Genomic DNA, 15,389 nt, shown 5'->3' on the forward strand with positions numbered 1-15,389 from the left:
AACTTTTTCACTCAATTTAATGTTTCTCAGAAATAAATGCAGACTTGGATACTTCTCATCTCCCACCAAAACAGCAGTCCTGGGACAGGCATCATGCATGTGTCACACCTCCCTTTTGCTCACCTGCAGTTTGGTTCAAACAGTATTCCCAATATCCATACTTTAATCACATCCCTTTCCATCTTCATAAAACCCTTACTCTTTATTCAGACTCAGTTGATACTGCACCTAAACATCTAGTATACAGTACTGGCACACAGTATGAAACATCTTAGTGAGCATTCATTTTCCTGACAACCTTGAACACCAATAGGAATCAACAACGAGCAAAGAGCACTAGAGAAGCTAACTTCCTTAATGTGAGCACTAGAAACTGGACTAAAACAAAAATCAGAAAAGCTGGCCTTTTCTTTTTATGGAGATTGCACATTTGAAGAACCAGAAATTTCAATTTTGTATCAGGAAAAAAAAAAATCAGGGCTTTCAATCACACACTTTCCAATCTTCCGTTGTAACATGCTGAGCCAGCCAACAGCAAAGACATGGCCTATGTACACCCTCTGTTCCCATAATATTTTAACACATTCTTATCAAATGTGACACAGCAGAAGTGTTAACATCCAGCAAGTCTAACCTTGTAGCAGCCAATGGCTCTGAGCCTGGACAGCCGCTTCCCCCCCATCTCCTCCGTGCTCTCAGAAGCCTGGCAATGACAAATCCACTGAGATCACAGGCAGTATATATACATGTATATACTTGCATTTGCTCCGTTATGAACTAACTACTCCTTTCTTGATGACCTATTCTGCAGATACGTTAGCAGCAATAGCCATGCTTTTCTATGTCCAATGCCATTTTCTTAGATTTATTATCCATACAGGGGGGAAAAAAGAACCAATACCATGAATTCCTTGACTGAATTATTTCTAGCAGTAACATAAAAACACCAGCAACACATTCCCCTGTTCTCCTTCCTCTTCCCCTTCTCCCCTCTACACTTCTTTTTATTGCTCCCAGAGCTATTAAGCTTCTTAAAAAATAATCAGACTTGACAGTTCTGGGGTTAAGCATAATATCTTGTCCTCTTATGTCCCAGCAGACACACACTGAGCAATTTGTCACAGTCCAAGCAGCAGGGTTGTACTATCATATTAAATGCAAGAGCTTTATCTAAAAATGCGATCCAATGTGTGTTTTGTGAATTCAGTTTGAAATACTATGTATTTATTCAGATCTCTGTTTCAGTGTTAATCCTTCATTTGGCAGCACCTCCAAATCCCTCCTCTAAATACAGAAAAACAAATGCCATTTTATACTAATTAAAATGAAATATTTCAGCCATTATTTATTAAACCAACCGAGATGCTTGTAAATAAGACAGAATCAGGGCAAGGGTGTGGAGGGAATGGGAAGAAATTCTTCTATTATCTTGTAAATTGCAAAACTGAACTGTAGAGTATTAACTTTTGTCCATAAAAATCAATGATTTATAGCAGAGCTAGTTATTTCCTCTTAGAATACATCACTTATTACAGATCAACTATGAAGAAACAGTAATTTTGATGCAGTTACAAGTGTAATAAATATACCAAGATGTAATATTTTGTAGATAACAAAACAACAAAAATAATTGACTGTGAAGGGCTTACCCTAAACTTGACAAATTGGAGTAGCACCAAAATATAATTGCAGAGAATTTCTTACTGGACTACATAACATTGTTAATTATGTATTATCCTATGGAATTTCTATCTCATTCTTCATTTCCACAATCATCCCCTTAGACAGGTACATAACAAAGCATACACATACCTTTATGTATATATAAATGCATATACCCACACGCCTCTCTTACGCAAAGAACGTGCAGAATGTACAGAGTTTGACACTTTGATCCTTCCTGCCTATTTGAGTCAGGCTAGAACATTATTTTGCACATATCTCTCTGTTGTGTCTTCCTTCCCTTTTCAAGAAGAAAAAAAAAAAAAAAAAAAAAAAGGCAACACAGTCACATTACCTACAGCATGAACCCTCACTAAGTATTTCGGAGGAAGGGAACAACAAAAGCCCTTCTGTCACCTGAAGATGAAACTTCATGGTATGGGAGAAAAGGTCATTTCCAGAGGGAGATTTGCAAGACTTTGGAAGACTGACCTAATTCTTAGGAGCATTCAAATTTGGCAAAGAAATCCAGACTGAAAATAAACCCTAAAAATCAGCCTGTTTATCTTCCTGCCAGATAGTACTGCAGTCACATCAGTACATTTCTCTACACCTAACCTAACTATCTCTGTACCCCAGCAAAGTATACAATCTTACTCACCTGTAAGTTCAAGAAATAACTCACCTATATACCTACAAATTACAATGTGTTCCTACCTTGAGGAACATCTTCCTGAAACTTAAGCCTGAATTAATTCTTCTCCCTCTTTTCTGCATTACAAATCTGTTTAAATGCATCAGTTTGGCTGTGAACTCCCAGGTTGATTTGTAGAATCTATACTAATTTCTTCTGGAATGCCAGTTATTAAGATAGGCAGGTACTACTTGCTGATGTTCTTAATTACACAGAGGAATAGCAGAGATCTTTTGTTTTATATAAATAAGCAGTTAGACCATAGTGCCTGCTGTAGTTTAATCCACCACACAGCTAAGCACCACACAGGCATTTGCTTGTTCGCTCTTCCCACCGCACACATAGTAGGATGGAGAAGAAAATCACAAAGTAAACGTGAGAACTCATGTGTTGAGATAAGGATAAATTAATTTAAAAAGAAAGTTTTTCACAACACAGTCTCTCACCATCACCCAATCAATGTCCAGTCTCCTAGCAGTGTCGGCCCCACCAATCACCTCCCACCACTTCTATCATTCAGCACAATGTTACATGGTGTTGGACATACCTTTGGTCAGTCTCAGTCAGCCATCCTGACTATATACTCTTCCAGTTCCTCTCATACCCCTAGACCCTTGATGGGGGAGCAGCACAAGGAGCTGAAATGTTCATGATTTAGTGTAAGGACTGCTCAGCAACAACTTAAACATAGATAAGTTATCAACACTGCTCTTCTCCTAAACCAGAAACTTAACATTATACCAGCTACTAGCAAGAAAATTAACTATCTGAAGCCAGGACAATCTCATAACAAAGACTTTTCATGGCTGCAGGTAACTGTTTCACCAAATAAATGGATCTTAGAAAAATTAGAGCTACATCATATATCTCAATAAAAAGATATTTAAAGAACAAGACCACGTAGTAATTTCCTATCGATATACCTTCGCTCAGTTATGTGAAAGCAACTCAACTTTTTCCCCCCATGTTTCCCTGTAGCCAAAAATTATACTCATGAGTACAATTCTTGTGTGAGTTCTTAGTCTGCTACAGCATTGTATAGAAAAACTGTAGATTGCAGTTTTTAGTGTCAGCCAGAAAAACTTCAAATATTCTTTATTTAGTCCTTGCTTGTCTCTAGAGTAATACATTTAACTTTTTCTAGTGAGTCACTATACATAATGCTTTTACTGTTTTCTATTATATTAGTATTTTTTGTTTTAAAAGCCTCTTGTATTCAACCATATTTTATCACAGAATGCCTTCGTGCCAAATCCTCCTGCATAGCACAGTATTCCACTGTGACTGCTCTCATTTGGAAGTTTTCATTTACAGTGAAAATAAAAGTGATTAAGGCATTTGCAGCCCTGATTTAAAGTGTCATACTCCCTTAGGAATTTAGATCAAAGCTTCCATAGACCTCTTCAATTGCTTTAAGGTAGTGAAAATGGTTAGCCATGTGCAAAACCATTTATCAGAATTAACGTACTAATGAAAAAAAAATGAAAAAAATCCAGTGCAGTTTCCTTGCACTCTACAACAAGTAACAAAATATGTTTATAGATAACAAAAAAAATCACTGCAGTGATATCAACTGAACCAGTATTTAATGAACCATCAGCAAAAGGAAAACATGTATTTAGAGACCATAATGTTTACCTGAATCTGGGCATTAGCAACACTGATTGTTTTAGTTATTATCTCCTAACTTCAGAATTTATTTCTTGTCCACATCTTCAGGCCACATTTTTTTCCTCCTTTGTGAGCAGACTCCTACTTCCACCACTTTTTGAAAAGGAACAAGAAATTTTCTCACAATAAGATGACACTTGTATACGTATTCTATTAGACAACTCAATATGATGTACTTCGAGAACTATATCCACTACCACAACAGAAATAGAAGTGCATTACAGACTGAATGTTAATCCAGACTTAAGAAATTTCTGGCTACCTTCTTTGCTCTGCTGGAAGATTTCTGTATGAGGAGCTTGTCTGTAGCAATTAAGTATAATTTATCTGCACCTTAAATATGGTACTAGCAAATAAATAAATATGGTACTAGATTTTTTTTATCCCACTCTCAAATTTTCTTAATAAACAAACATCTTGTAAGTTCCTTGTTGAGTGTTTTTTGTTTTTTTTTTTTTTTTGTTTTTTTTTTTTTTTGCATTTCTGTGCAGAGATTTATCTTAATTTAGAAGCACAGGAAAATATTATGATTATTTTGCTTCTTCTGAGGATAATTTAAAGTAACCTACTATACCCAAAGGCAGTGAAGCAAAGTCTGACTAAAAACTGTTGTTCGTGATTATGACCATTCAAACAGGATTATATTTCAACAATTCAGAAAATAAGACCTCACATTAATTCACTTTGTGTTTTAAGAATTAAAAGTAACTTCTAAAAATAATGCAATAAATTGTTATTTTTGTGGAAGAATTTATGGGACTAGAAGTCGGATTGTTTATGCCTTTCTCATTCTAGAATACCAGTGATTCTCCCAGTGATAGATTGGCTTAATTCTTGATCCTACTAATATGACACATTTTATTCACACCATTTCTTCTAAAGAAAATGTAATAGTTTCAAGTAAGGTTTAAGAATGATCATAGAATCACCAAGATTGAAAAAGATCTCTAATACCATCTAGTCCGGCTGTCCACCTACTGGTCAGTATTTCCTCATGAACCGTATCCCTTATATACAAGGGTATCTAAATTTCCAAGCCATTTTTATAGTCATGTACAAGAAATATTAAATTGAGAGGGTCACTATTAACAAGCAGAGGCAAAGCATCCAGTCTATCAGTGAAAATACAAACAGTAACAGGCTATACTTCACACATATTTGCCAATATTAACATTGAAATCCTAACTTCAGGAACCACAAAAATCCAACCTCCTAGCACTCAATTGAACAATGCTGGTATTAAATAAATGAAAGGGAGTTTGATGGTTTTGCTTTTAGTCCATTAGTTACTTAACCAGGAAGCCTCAGTGCTGAGCTAGATTTTCAAGTATACCTAAGTTGACAGTCTCTTAATGGCTTTCTGTAGATCAAAAACAGCTTGAGAAGAAACTTCAGGATACAGCATACAGAAAAGAGAACTGCAAAGGTAAAACCTCTATTGAAATAAAAAACACTGAGCTCTATGTTCCATATTTTCTTTTTAGGAGTTTTTTTTAAAAGGTATTATTTTTATATAAATAATGCTCCTGGAACAGAAATAGAAAGGAATTCTCTTGTGATCTCAGCTTTGAGAAATTCTGCAAGCTTGTAATGGATTCAGCACCTTTGATAACCACTGGACTCTGTATAATAAATACTATATGAAAATCAGTTTTTTCTTTTCTTTGGACTACAGTCAAAGAAACAGATTTCAGATACTTAACATTTCACCTTAATGTCCCTGAGTAACCACCAAACAAACATCTTATCCCATATTTTAATCCTTCACTATTAGCTTCTTCAAAATTAGCAACTATTTTACACTATTAAGTTACATATAGGTTGTGTTTTGGAATTACTGTAGTGTTTTACCCTGGCAGCAGCTGTTTGCTTACTTCCCCCCCAAGCAGGACAAGTGGAAGAGCTAGAAATAAAACAGAACTCATGGGCTGATACAAAAGCCATTTACTAAGGCAGAAGAGGGAAATGGAAATAATTATAACATATATTAAATATATTCCTAATACATTATATTCCTAATGCAATCACCCAGTGATGAACATACAACACCAATACAACGCACTACTAGCAACCCATGGAATCACTCTCCGTGACCAACACTCTACAGTTCCCAATCAGCAAATAACTCCCAGGTAACTGCCCACAGCATTCTGCCTACATCATCTGGTATGGAACAATCCTTGACCTAATGCAGGCACCTGCACTGGTTCCACACCATCCCATCATGGCAGTGGATTTGTCTGACACTGTCTGGGCTGGAATAAGGATGATGACAAAAACCACAGAGCATATATGTTTATCTGGTTAACTTGCAGTAACTGGGACATGTTCTGTATCAAGTCCTTCATCTGTGTCTCCCACAGAATATTTCCAGTCATTAATGTCACAGCTGACAAAATAGATGGATTTGTGGGAGTGTATTTAAGATCTCAAAGAAGAAGCTTTAATGGTGATCCACATGCTAAATGCCCACTCCACTAAATTACAGCCTTCATTCTTATAGTAGAAATATTGTAGTAGTAGACATACTATAACGGTATATATACTGTACTATTTTTTTTGTAGCATAGGTACTTCCATTTTGATCTTCTAAGCTACTTCTACACTACTCAGGTTGGATATTTGGAAAAAAATTTATTCTCCCCAGGGAGGTACTGGAACAGGTTGCCCGGGGTGGTGGTTGAGTCACCTGAGTCACCATACCTGGAAGCGCTCAAGAAACATGTGGATGTGGCACTGTGGGACATGGTTAGTGGGCATGGTGGGGATGGGCTGACAGTTGAACTAGATGATATCAGTGTTTTTTTCCCAACCTCAGTGATTCTATCATTCTGTGATCTCAATATAATCTTGGCTAGGGGCAACATTTTGGGCCTGAACAGACTTCCTATAAAAGCATGTGATGTATATATTTATATATATACAAAATGTGTTATATTATATATATATATATATAAAACACAAAACATATGCATAAATTGATGCCAATACAGTAACAATCAGATTTCCAGAGGCGCAATAAGATTTTAAATAGTCTCTGACAAAAATCTATAATTTAAAACTATTTGGTGAAATATCATGATAAGCTTAAAGATCTGAACTCTTCTCTCATTGTTTCTTTAACAGTAGCCTCTAAAAAACTAAGAAAGGATGTCTTCAAAACTGAAATGTTGCCTTGCCTCCTATGCTACTAACCCTAACCAAGTCAGGACCAAATAACTGCACATACACACCAATATGATGAACAGCAAAATGGCGTTTATTAGATGTGAAACCTAGCTTATATACCCTATGTGCCTCATCTATGCCCCTGAAGCATGTGCCACACATCAATCATAGAGCTTGGGAGGTCCTGCTGTGTCACATCCCGACAAGTGTCTTGCAGTTGCCTACTACGCCGCAATTCCTAATTTGATGTTCAAGTTTTATAAAGAAGTTTGCTTGTCATTCTTCAGTTTTGCAGACTCCTGAGACTGATTTTGAAGTTTTCAAAAGACTGGTGCTGGAATTTTATTAAAAAACAAAAACAAAACACTATCCAACATCTATAAATAGTAAGAAGCATTGAGCTTTAAAATAATTGCACTAAGTAAACAACTAGCTTTGAAAGCCTCTGTTTAAATGTGTTTACTTATGTGTGACATTTTTTTTCTTGCCCTGCCCTGGTCCTATTAAAATAGTGCCCATGTTTCCTTAAACGAAGCTTATTGATAATACATACCTGTCCTGACATTCCCTTTGAGTGTTTAGGGAAATAAAAATTCATAGCAATTGATTGTCCTGTGTACCCCTGGCTCTAGTTATCCTTTCAAATATTCATAATGATCTTAAAGGGGTCCCTGTGGACCCCAATTGTCTGCTGTATATTTATATAGCCTGCCAGTCTTCAGAAAAATTGTCAAAAAAAAGTCACTTTTGCAGCTAGATCTTATTGACTCTTTCTACCTTGTAGACTTTTGTATTCTCGTGCTGTGTACTGTGAGTGAAAAAATGGAAGATGAAGAAATGCTTATGAATATAATATACAGTCTTAAAAGTACTTCATTAAAGCTAGCTGCTTGAAAGCTCTTTCTGACAATAAATAGATGAAAGAAAATGACAGAGGTGTTAGAATTTGAATCGAGTGGAAAAAAGTCTGAGATAAAAAATGAAGGACAATAATGTCACATTTCCACTCAAAATCAGACCACTGAATTCAGAGTTACGTGACTGCTGAGCAGTCAAAACCTCTTACTGAGATCAATGTGAATATGAAATACAAATATAAAGCCATTTTCTGAAGTTTAACTTTGTTTTAGAAAGTATTTCAAGGGTACCAAGTTTGTGAAACTTATCTTTCTCTCATTCAACTGGCTATTTAAAGGGATCCTAATGAGTTATTCATTTGCAGATTTCTGAAAAAGTTGAGAACAACCTCTAAGCCCTTTTTAGATGCTTTATCTTACCTTTTCTATTCAAAAAGCTGTTAACCAGAAAGAGTTCACCCAACCCCATAAAAAAAAAAAAAATCCATATCAGTTTGCAGGATAAACTTCTAGACACAATGATTTAGGAGTTAGCAACCAGTTTCCATTTCTGTCTTTCATACTTAATGAGATTTTCAACTCCAGTTTTTTTCTTAAGATGTCAAATGTGTGTTCAAAAAAATGTTCTAGAGAGAAGAAAATGGAAAACTAAAGTGCTCTCTGAACTTTTCAGTCCTTATTCTGTTCTGCAGATCACAAAGCAAGCAAACAAGGCACTTCATAAAAAGAAAAAAGAAACAAAAATATTGGGCAATTAAAAGAACGAAAATGGTTTGGGAGTAGCCATTTTCCAAAGCTGCTCACTGTCAGCATCTAATGCCAGCACAGAGAACATTTGTGGTTTAACCTGGCCTGCAGTGAAGCACCATACACCTCTTCACTTGCTCCCCTCTCCCAGAGGGATGGGGAAGAAAAAAAAACATGGTTTGGGATAAAGAACTATTTGCTAAGTCAGAAAAAGAAAAATAATAGTAATGAGAATACGTACAAATATATATTTACAAAACAAGGGATACAAAATATTGCTCACAACCCATTCATACCCATTAATTACCATAACCTTTCCTGTCATTTGATACACACATACATATATCATTCCAGTGTTTCATGGGTTGTCCTTTTAAATTGTCTGTGGACTTGACTTGGTCCATGATTTGTGCTTCACCTGTTGCTGGACAAACCTCAGCCCAAGTAAAACTCCTAAATACCAATGTAGCATTTAGAAGGCATTATGTATCCAACACTGTAGTAGAACATAGGGGGTGTTTTCACCTAACATGTACTGCAGCAGAACAAAGGTACATCCTTCATATGCATTCCAGTAAACTATGACTACTTGTTTGGAGAAAAATCTGCAGTAGTTTTGAGATCTCAACCCCACCTCTCACATTTACACACATTTGGTTAGTTCCAGCAGACCAGATAGATGCATTAATTTTCAAGATGCTCCCAAAAGTCAATAGCCATACAGACAGCATATCTGTCACAACAGCCCTTCAGGGCAGAAGGTATGATTAGCAGTATTGTTGGACTGTTGCATGCTGATGCTAGTTATAGTTCCATCAGAATTCATTCTAGTTCAGTCTGAGGTTGAGTCTTTCTTTATTTTAATTGATAGGAAAAAAAAAAAAGAAAAAAAAAGAGAAAAGATTCTCAAGCTTGATCTACACCTTGAATTAAGTCTGAAAATAACTGCTAGCCATTGTCATTTTATGTGCTGGGTATGCTAATTTCTCCTGTCACCTTAGTGGGCAAGCACCATTTGCTGAAACCAAAAGATTCTCTCTCATACAACTAGGACTATTAAATCTGAATGATGATAAAGTGGAAAATTTTGTCCTGAATACACTGGATAACATCAAGGGTGTGGGAGTTGCCTTGTGAATAGTACTAAAAATTTCAGTAGATATTCTAGGATATGCAGAAGTTGCTTGTTATGCTCCAGTTCACAATCTAACATGAAGACAAATGCAAAAAAATGTGACCATCTCATCCTCACATAAATTCTAGTGGAATTGTCTCTGTTAGCTTCAATGTGAGAAATATCTAGTTCCAATAGGCTCATGCAGAGTTTGCTATGAATCACAATTTATTTAATGTTCTTGCAAGAGCGGATAACCTACCCGCTGTAGGCATACCACACTGGAAAGATGCAGCCATTTATGATCCCTATTGCCAAACTGCAAGTGAGCCTTTCCCCCTTTTCCCATTGGTACTTAGGGTTCACATTCTTCTTGACTAGCCTATCATGCAGTCATCACCCACTGTAGGTATCCCTTCGGTCATGCATACTTTGTAATTTGGATTCAGAGTTCATTGCTTTGACCAACTGGAGTTATCTCTGCATGTTGTTTGACAAAGTCCATCTCCCTCTGTCTTGTCAAGCAGGGAAGATTTACAAGTAATTGTCAAACTAGCATCCCCTGCTATATATCTATAAGATAAGTTTATTTAACCAATTCTCAGGTTTACTTTGGAGGACACCTTACCCTTTGTTCTTTGAACTCAATTTCCCCTTTGTCCTTTTTACCATGGAGTTGTCCTTGCAAACCTTCTCCAACAAAGGCCTTATTATTTCTCACTGGTATTCATCCTGTTATCACTCAAGGACACATATTCTATTCTTGGGGTCTAACTGAAAGCTGAAACTTAAATTGTATCACAAACCCTGAGGTACATCCCTTTGGTTTCACAATATTTTATTGTTATGCAAAAACATTCTTCCCTCAACTCTCTACAACTCTGCAAATTGTCTGCCAAAAAAAAAGTTGCTTCCTCATGGCAGTAATTCCGAAGGAAAAAAAAAAAAAAAAAAAAAAAAAAAAAAAAAGGTATTTAGTAAATGGAAAAAAAGGAGCAGAAGAAAAAAAGAAAGTTAATGCATTTAGGAGATTCCACCAGTAGAATTTTTATCTTCTGTATTTTAGGTCATACCTCCCCATTTCTTCTCCCTGTTTACATCACAGACATAAAAGTAACTCTGGTGAAAAATCTGTTAAATTCATGCTGCATTGTGCAATCATCATCTACAGAGAAACTTTTGTGATAAATATATTCAGACAACCTATAAAAGAAAACTTTGGAGTGACTTTCAGTACATGTGTAAATACACTACAATTTTAAATACATTCTCAAACCCTTAAACTTCTGATTTCTGAAACAGAAAATACTTCAACATTTTCTTCAACTAAGAATGAGAGGCAGGAAAAAAAGAAAAATTGAATCAGTATCACAGATGGAAACCACACTCCTAAGAAAGAGAGGGGATACCTTTATTGATGGGATATAGTGATACAACAACATTTAATTTTTTTATGACAGCAATTTGATGGCATTAGAAGTAGCAAGGCACTCTTGATTATTTACATCATAGAGAATAGAGTCAAACACACCCAGGAGGCTCTCCTGTTGATTCATAAGGTTTGGAGTGAAGCCCACTGCTTTCTGACCTTCCTGAACCAGAGAGATAAGGAGCCCAGGTGCAACTGAATCCACTCGTAATCTCAGAGTTGGTCAGTGATTTATGTCTGAAGGATTACATGTGCACAACCAATCTAAACTATAATCTTTGATGAGCTAGCAAAGCTTAAAGCTATTCAGTTACAAAGGATCTCTATCAGTAAGGAGCCTATTGACATCAAGTCCTAAGGAAACTCCGCAGCAGGCATAAAGTCAAGACGCATCCCTATTCAAAGGAACATCCTGCCACTCAGCCACTTGCCAAGCAGAAGTGCTTAAGGGATTTTCAGGATTACCTCTATTTATGGAGTAAAATGACTGACTCAGTCACAGTTCTGTTGAATGCTCAAATGGCCTTCCAATACCAAACCAGGTTTCATGTATGCCATCAGTTCTTTGAGCAGTCCTCTGAGCAACCAATTTGAGACAGTTTGACCAATCTGAGTTTCAGAGGAATTTTTTAAAAAGCATCTACTTAATCAAATTGAGAATGCACATTTACTATACAGCCAAAATTAATTGTAATGTGTCCATTTCTCCTCTAATTTCTATGTGCTCACATATCAATTTTCTACAATCCTTCATTCAACACACAAGATGGACTGTGCTTTGGAGCTGAACAATTTCTAATTAAACATGATAGGAAGATTCACAATTATTAAAGAAATTGTAGTCTAAGACATTAGTATGTGAAGTGCTACCCCGAAAAACTAAAAGTAGTTCTGCGCAGATTTTGAGAAATACTGTGTGTTTTAGGGAAAAAAAACCCACAAAATTATACTTTTCCAGGGTTCATTGTAGCTGTGCCCTTCTGCATGCCAACAAGAACTTGGGACTCTGAAGTTTGTTCACTAAGACATTGTTGCAACATTTTGAAAAAAATCAGATTTAAAATAGTGACCACCAGCTGACAGCAATAATTTTGATGTAAGGGACCTGTTAGGAAAATTACTGTTCCAAAAAGCTTGCTCAGTCATCTTTATCCCAAAAAGAGACAGACAGAGGAGTCCTCAGCTTTCTTTATTTGAATAAAGGGAGAGTCCACTGGGGTATACCCTGAGGGGGACACAGCCCCTCTTTTATCCCTGTATCCTGATGCTAGTGAGCCCTTTGCCCTTTCCCCATTGGCTGAGTTACTTGGGGTTCACATTCTCCTATGTTCACCCATCAGCCATCCCCCCCAGTAGCTACTCCCCCCCAGTTTCCTCTTTTATTCGTACTTTGTAATCTGGGTTCATAGTTTCTTATTTTGCCCAACTAGAACTATCTTTGTATCTTGTATAGTCTATCACTCTTTTCTGCCCAGCAAACAAAATTTACACATAGGTGCTAAACTAGCATCACCTGATATGTAAATTTGTACAACCAGATCCTTGTGACAGAAACTCTTCTCAGCTCTTCCTTTATCTTGTTTTGGATAGACCACCTCTATCCTCCCTTTGTTCTTCCAAAATTTTATTTTGCAAAGACATTTTTCCTCATTTTTCCTTCAGTACTCATTTTTGTCATTGATAAAATTGTTTTATTTTGCCAGGAAGGCAATGATTTTACTCTAGTGATAAGACTGGTATTCAACCTTTGGTTAATGGTACAAAAGAACTATATCAATCTCACCTAAGAATTCTGATTAGTCACTTCATAATATTAACACTGCAACAGACGTTAAGTGGCTAAGATTTCTAACTGCCATAAAATAGAGATTCACTGCTACAGAGGGTTTAGAAGTGGGTATTTAAAGCAGCCTGACACCCATCTATCATAAATTTAGACACTTAAAATTCTTTAGTAATTGAAAACGTGAATGGGAAGAAAATTCAACAAAGAAAAGTAGAAGCACGTGTCTAAATTTTACAGAAGACTTCAGAATAAAAAACTGAGTAGAAAAGTACTGTGTAGAAAAGCACGGACTCTTAGTAAAAAGCGGCTTCCTACTCCCTTTAGTTGTCAGATTTTACTGTCAGTGTTATTCTATGCAAGTTTATAAACTGGTTTTGTGCAAGTTGATTGCTTTTATTCCTTATACTATTATTACTAAAAATTTTTGCACAAATGCTAAAATGATAAAAAAAAAAAAAGGACATGAATGGACAAACATCTATTCTGACATATCTGGAAAACCTTCAGAGTGCTAAAAGCTTAATTTACTACAAAAGATCTAACACTAACAAAGACAACATTAGTAAGAGAAACTGAGTAATTTATTTGTGGTAAGGAACTGAAAGAGGGATTCTAGCCCTTTGTCAGCCATTAAGTCCATAGACATTTTGCAAAGACATTATCACCTTTGGCATTTTATGTTCCAAACACCTAAGGAAGCCAATAAATTGATCTGTTGCTTCATTAGCACTCCTCATGTTTAGAGAAGGACATTAAATCTCTCTTACTGAAGACAAAATAAAGTGTTACCTGTTTAAAATGTGGTTCACTAAGACAAATATGGTGAAAAAAGTAATAACTAGAGGTCCACAATGTTAGATACAAATCATGCATCAGGCAATTTACTACAAACTTGATGTAAACAATGTATTACCCAAGCTTTTCAACTGAAAAATTATGTTACTGTGTTTGGTGAAAGAGAAATATGCATCTTACTCTGTCATTTCAAAGGAAGAAACAAATTGTGCATATGTATTCAGTCCCTGACACACTGACTTCTGCACGCATTGAGCATAAATTTAAGTTATGTTTTCATATTTCTTCCAATACTTTGCACAGTATACAATACCCATTGAAAGTGTTTTGTGAAAACCATCATGGCTTTGAATTCATTCTTCACAGTTACATTAATGATCTTAGTCCATTTGAGATTAAAATTTCCCATCTTATTTTTAATTTCATCATAAAATAACAGCTTCAATGTAACTCTTTTTCTCTTCATGATAAACGAGACCAAATCAAATAAATTCTGATGCAACATGAGGTAAAGAGCAGCAATACCAGCAGAGCAGCAAGGCCTACAGCTACAGCAAGTAAGGATTTGCTTAAATACAGCAGCCCTAGACACAGAAACAAAGGAACAGAAATTATTTACCTTCAGAAGGCCTAAGGTAGGCATAGATCTCCAGCAAGAAACCCTCACCTCCAGTGCCAATCCTTAAATGAGGTCTGGGAAAGGATGGATCCTGGCTCCATCCCTTCCCTCAAATGCATCACATACACCTGAGCTCCCCTAGGTTGGCCCTGCCTTCCCACCAGGTGCTCAATCACTGGTTCAAGCTATGACTCAACATTTCCATTACAAGGGAGTAAGTACAAGGCAATCATTTGGTTTCTTAGATGTTTAATCAAGAAAAGATGTGCATAAGATTCCATTAGATAAAATTACTTTTTTAAAAAAAGCTGAGAGAAAAAGCTCTTAGACTTGTTATGTATTTCCATCAATGTGTCCAGTAAGACAGAAAGAATTTATCAAAAAATAACTTTAAGGGCTTCACTAGCTGTTGTAACAACTTCCTAATTATTATGATAAAAGTCAGTAGTAGGGAAGTGGTGGGATTCCCTTTTCTTCAGAGTTTTCAGACTGCAGATTAGCTTAAATAATCTACAGACATTCTGTCTGAGGTTACAAGTAAACTGTAAATAATTACTATTAGTCATTATGAGGAAGTTCTCTTGTGTTGCTTAGTAACCACTGTTAAACAACAGCACCAAACAAAACAACAAAATCAGGATATGTTATTTATTATTGAATTTACACTTATTCAGATAATAAAATGGGCATTTCTATTTTAGAGATATGTGGTAATATTCTCCTTTACTTTGGTATGAGAAACTTAATTGTAGAAAACATAGAAGGTATTCATTACAACCTGTAAGCATTGACTGCATTTTCAGAGATCACTCTTAGAATGATGTTTTCATTATGGATGCTGAAAACA

At 36.0% G+C, this 15,389-nt stretch overlaps 1 long non-coding RNA gene across 1 annotated transcript in view; it reads right to left on the reverse strand.

Moving 5' to 3' along the window:
• Nucleotides 1-14,614, reverse strand: part of LOC125690724 (uncharacterized) — a 33,556-nt gene extending 18,942 nt beyond the window's left edge. Inside the window, exon 1 of the long non-coding RNA XR_007375757.1 lies at nucleotides 14,543-14,614. This is a non-coding gene — a long non-coding RNA (uncharacterized LOC125690724). The remainder of the gene's footprint in view (nucleotides 1-14,542) is intronic.
• Between the last annotated feature and the right edge of the window lie 775 nt (nucleotides 14,615-15,389).

Source organism: Lagopus muta, chromosome 3 (genome assembly GCF_023343835.1).
Source record: "Lagopus muta isolate bLagMut1 chromosome 3, bLagMut1 primary, whole genome shotgun sequence".
NCBI lineage: Eukaryota > Metazoa > Chordata > Aves > Galliformes > Phasianidae > Lagopus > Lagopus muta.